Here is a 5000-nt window from a genome sequence, read left to right as displayed (position 1 = left end):
TCGCCGCCTTCGTGTCTCCCCGAGAGGGAAGGAGGGAGCCCTCAGAAGCCGGCGGCGCTCCCTCCCCCGTCCGGGCGCGAGCAGACGGCGGCCCCGCCGCCGCCTCGGTTTCTGCCCGCCCGGCTCGATCGGCGGGGCCGCCGTCCGCCTGCAGGTTTCGGCGGGGCCGGCCGGGGGCCGAGCGGGAAGGAAGCCGCCGTGGGCGCGAAAGCCTCCGAGAGAGCGCCGGCGAGAAAGCTTCCTCGGAAAGGGAGGGCGCCGAGGCTCAGGCCGCCGGCGGCCCCGTCGGCCCGCTCCTCAGCCCCCGCAGGCGTTGTCGCAGTGCCGAGCGGCCGGCCGCTTGAGGAGGAGCCGCCCGGGGCGTGGGCGGGGAGGGGCCGACGGCGGCGGCCCGAACCGTCGCCCAGCAGGGGGGCGGGCGGGGCAAGCCCGGAAGGAGGTGCCGAGGCAGGGTGACGTCGGAGGGCGGGGCCGCCGGGCCGGCATCGCCCGCCCAGCAGGGGGCGGGGAAAAGCCCGGAAAGGCGCCGCCGCGGGAGCGGCGGTTCCGTGCCCGGGCCCCGCACGCCTCGGCGGCGAGCCCCCGGAGGCGGGCCCGGGGCCAAAGACCTCCGCGGACCGCCGAAGAGCCGGCCGCCCGCCCGCCCGCTCGCCGCTTCTGCCGGCGATTCGAGTCGAGTCACGCCGGGGGCCGGCGTCTTTCTTCCCGCCGCGTCCCACCGCACCCTCCCGCCCGCTTCCTTTCCCCCGCTGTCCGCCCCCAGGTCCCGCCGGCTGGCCGGTGCCGCTTCTGCTCCCCGCAGGCGTGGCGGGGACGCCCCGCGGCCGGTCGAGCGCGTCGGCAGGCCGGGCGCGGGCCGCGAGCCGCCCGTCGGCTCGGCTGGGAGGCGTCCGGCCGCGCACGCAGGAACGGAAATGGGATGGGCCGAGAATTTCGGATCCCGGCGAAGCGTTGGTGTTCCGCCCCGACGCGAGAGCCGTCCTTTCGGGAAAAAGACGAAAGAAGAAGGGAAGGGGTGGGTGCGCGTGTGGCCGTGGGTGAGGGCGTGTGCCTGCGTGCCTGCGTGCGTGAAAAAAAGCAAAATAAAGCAACGGTCAAAAATACGCCTCGGTCTAGGGAGCGGCAATATCGGGAGGGACGGGGCCGCCGAAGCTACCCGACGGCCGAGGGGCGCACAGGTCGGTCTCCCGCCTCCGGGGCAGGCCGCCGCCGCCGCCACCGCCGCCGCCGGGCACGGCGTCAGAAGCCGCAGGGGGCGGCCGGCGCGGAGGCGGCCGACAGGACTACCCCGGTGGCGGGCGGCCCCGGGAGGTTGGGTCCACCCAGGGCCGGGGCCGCCTGACAGGCCTGGCCCGGTGGCGGGACACGAGGCAAATTTCAGCGGGGTACCCTTGTCTCCCGGACGGGGAAGACCTGCTGCCCGTGGTCGGGGCAGCCCTGCTGTCCCAGGTCGGGGTAGACGTGTTGTCCCAGGCCGGGGTAGACCTCCTGTCCGCGGTCGGGGTAGACCTGGTGTCCCGCGGTCGGGGTAGACCTGCTGTCCCAGGTCGGGGTAGACGTGTTGTCCCAGGCCGGGGTAGACCTGCTGTCCCAGGTCGGGGTAGACGTGGTGTCCCCCGGTCGGGGTAGACCTGCTGTCCGCGGTCGGGGTAGACGTGTTGTCCCAGGCCGGGGTAGACCTGCTGTCCGCGGTCGGGGTAGACGTGTTGTCCCAGGCCGGGGTAGACCTGCTGTCCGCGGTCGGGGTAGACGTGTTGTCCCCAGGCCGGGGTAGACCTGCTGTCCGCGGTCGGGGTAGACGTGGTGTCCCCCGGTCGGGGTAGACCTGCTGTCCGCGGTCGGGGTAGACGTGTTGTCCCCCGGTCGGGGTAGACCTGCTGTCCGCGGTCGGGGTAGACGTGTTGTCCCAGGCCGGGGTAGACCTGCTGTCCGCGGTCGGGGTAGACGTGGTGTCCCCCGGTCGGGGTAGACCTGCTGTCCGCGGTCGGGGTAGACGTGGTGTCCCCCGGTCGGGGTAGACCTGCTGTCCGCGGTCGGGGTAGACGTGTTGTCCCCCGGTCGGGGTAGACCTGCTGTCCGCGGTCGGGGTAGACGTGTTGTCCCAGGCCGGGGTAGACCTGCTGTCCGCGGTCGGGGTAGACGTGGTGTCCCCCCGTCGGGGTAGACCTGCTGTCCGCGGTCGGGGTAGACGTGTTGTCCCCCGGTCGGGGTAGACCTGCTGTCCGCGGTCGGGGTAGACGTGTTGTCCCAGGCCGGGGTAGACCTGCTAGCCCAGGTCGGGGTAGACGTGGTGTCCGCGGTCGAGGTAGACCTGGTGTCCGCGCCGGCTCTGGAAGTTCACCAAGGGGTCGCTGTTTTCAGCTGCCTCCAGTTACGTCATGCTAGGAGGCGGCTAGCGCCGCCGCTTTGCCCCGGTCACGTACGCTACGGTCACTTGCAGGCATCGGCGGCCTCGGACACGTATCTCCGTATTATGGGAGCGAGGTAACGGGTCGTCTCCCCCAGGCTGCTACCGTGCCTGTGTCCTCCGGAGGCGAAGCTACGGGCCGGCCGCCCGGCCGGTCGCCGGCGCTGAGCTCAGAGAGAAACGAAGGGGAGAGCCGCCGGCCAGGGAGGCCCGAGAGAGAAACCGAGAGTGTGCTGCCTCGGCGGGACCGAGTCGCGGGGCTCGTCCCGCTTCCCGTGCTACCCATCGTGCCGGTGGGGCAGCTTTGTTTGCCAGGCCGAGGAGGCGTCGTTGCCGCTGCTTGCCCAGAGAGAGAAGGGAGTGTGTTGCCGCCTCGGCGGGACCGAGTCGCGGGGCTCGTCCCGCTTCCCGTGCTACCCATCGTGCCGGTGGGGCAGCTTTGTTTGCCAGGCCGAGGAGGCGTCGTTGCCGCTGCTTGCCCAGAGAGAGAAGGGAGTGTGTTGCCGCCTCGGCGGGACCGAGTCGCGGGGCTCGTCCCGCTTCCCCCGTGCTACCCATCGTGCCGATGGTGGGGGGGGCCAGCTTGTCGTGATGCCGAGGAAGCGTGTGCTGCTTGCCCAGAGAGAGTGTTGCCGCGCGGGCGGCCGAGGCGAGAAGGGAAGGGCGTGGAGGAGGCAGAGAAGCCGCAGGCGGGTCCCCCCCGCTCTGGTCGTGCTGCTGCCGATTCCGGTCCAGTCCCGCCTCCCTCCCTCCCGCCCCAGCCCTGGGGCGGGGAAGCGAATGCCGGTGGCTGGCGGGCGAGGCGGCGGCGCCTCGTCCCTTATGTGCTCGGCCTTAAGCCGGGGGGCCCCCCTCGGCGGGGTGCAGTTTTTTTTTTTGTTTTTCGGCTGCCGGTCTCGGTGGGCCACGGTGTGGGCCCGGCAGCCGGGGGCAGACGTCGGCCGGGGGCGCCTCTGTCTAACCGTTGCTCGAGCTTCGTTCGAGGCTTTACCACCCCACCCCCGGCCCGTCCCCGAAGACCGGGTTGTGTCCCCCGCCCCGAGTTGTTGTGGCCCTCGTTCCCCCTTCCTCGGCCTTAAGCCGGGGACCCGCGCTTTTGCGGGCGGAATTTGTTTCAGGGGCGGCGGCCGGCCGCGGTGGCCGGCCCCGCCCGCGTGCGGACACCCGAACGCGACGGGGAAAAATGCCCCCGGGCCGAGAGAGAGAGAGATGGCGCGGGCGAGGCGGCGGCGCCTCGCCCTTCCTCAGTTGTCGTGGCCGGTGCGGACCGAGCCACCGTGGCCCGGCGGGCTGGGTTGCGAACGGGGTCCCCGCTTCGTTTTCTTTCGCTCGTAGGCGTGCGGGGCAGAGCGTGGGGGTCTGCCCGCCCGGTCTCCTCCGTATTTTCTGGGGGTGTGAGGGCTTTCTGCCCGCCGCTCCCTTTTGCGGCCCTAAGCCGCGGCACCGAGAAAAAGCCAAGCGTCCGCAGAGGCGTGCGGGCCCCGCCCCCAAGCGAAAAGCGAAGGGGCAGGGAGAAAAACCTCGTGGTGGCGGTGGTGTCGTTGGGGAGTGAGAGGCGCGGGCCTCGCCCCCACCCCCCATCCCCGGGCCCGCGGCCCCCGTGGCTAGCACGGGTCCTGCGACGCGCCATGTGCCTTCTTCTTATCGTTTTTTTCTGCTCCTGGTTTGCCGTTTCCCCCCCGGTTTTTTTTTTTTTTTGGTTTTGTTTTTTTCCGGGGGATGGAAAAAAAAAAGCCGATCGCCGCGAGGCCGGGCGCTAAAGCCGGGTTTGGGGGGGCCCCGTGGCCTCTCGCGGTCGGTGGCAAACTTTTTTTGTCGCACGCTTTCCCGGATGGGTTCCCCTCGGGGAAGGGGAAAAAGGGGGTGTGAAAACCCCCGACGTCCCCGGCCCCCGGCGGGGTGTGTGGCGTCTCCCATCTTTGCCGTTGTCGTCCAGTTAGAGGGAACCGTTGTCCGCAGATGCGGGTGGGTGGCGGCACCCCCCGCGCGCTCCTCCCGCTGCGATCAGCCGAAATTGTCCCGAAAGCCAAGCGGCCCGCCGGCGTCGGCGGGCCCCGGGGGCGCGTCGAGGCGGCTCGACGGCGCCGAGCCCGCGGGGGCGGTCTCTCGGGGACGAGTTCCCCGCTCGCACGCACGCACGCGGAGTCCCGCGGCCGTCCGCCCGCTGCCCGCCTGGACCGTGGCGGTGTCGGCCGGTGGGGCGCGCACGTTGGGGTTGCCGTTGCCGTTGTCCCAGGACCGTGGCCGCGGGGCCCTTGTCGTCGCTCCTGTTCTTCACGCTCGTTTGCTTCTCCTCCTCCTCCTCCTCCTCCTCCTCCTCCTCCTCCTCTCTTCTCCTCCCCACACCAACAAAACCCGATCGATGAGGCTTTTCGGGTCGCGTCGGAGAGGGCCCCCGGCGGGCCGGCTCCTTCCGGGGCTTCTCTGTCATGGGGAAGCCCACGGCGGTGTGTCCGGTGCTCGGCCAGGGTTGGTCTCCTCTCCAATTCGCTTCCCGTCGCAGGCGAGGTTTTGGCGTCCCTTTCCCGCCGTGCCGGGCCAAGGGCGTCTTTACCGTCCCGGGCTGTGTGACGGCCGCGTGGCCCCGCGAGCC

This window comes from Cyanistes caeruleus, unplaced genomic scaffold, assembly GCF_971803275.1.
Source record: "Cyanistes caeruleus unplaced genomic scaffold, bCyaCae1.hap1.1 HAP1_SCAFFOLD_176, whole genome shotgun sequence".
In the NCBI taxonomy this organism is placed as follows: Eukaryota; Metazoa; Chordata; class Aves; order Passeriformes; family Paridae; genus Cyanistes; species Cyanistes caeruleus.
Note: the sequence above shows the minus strand (reverse complement) of the source record.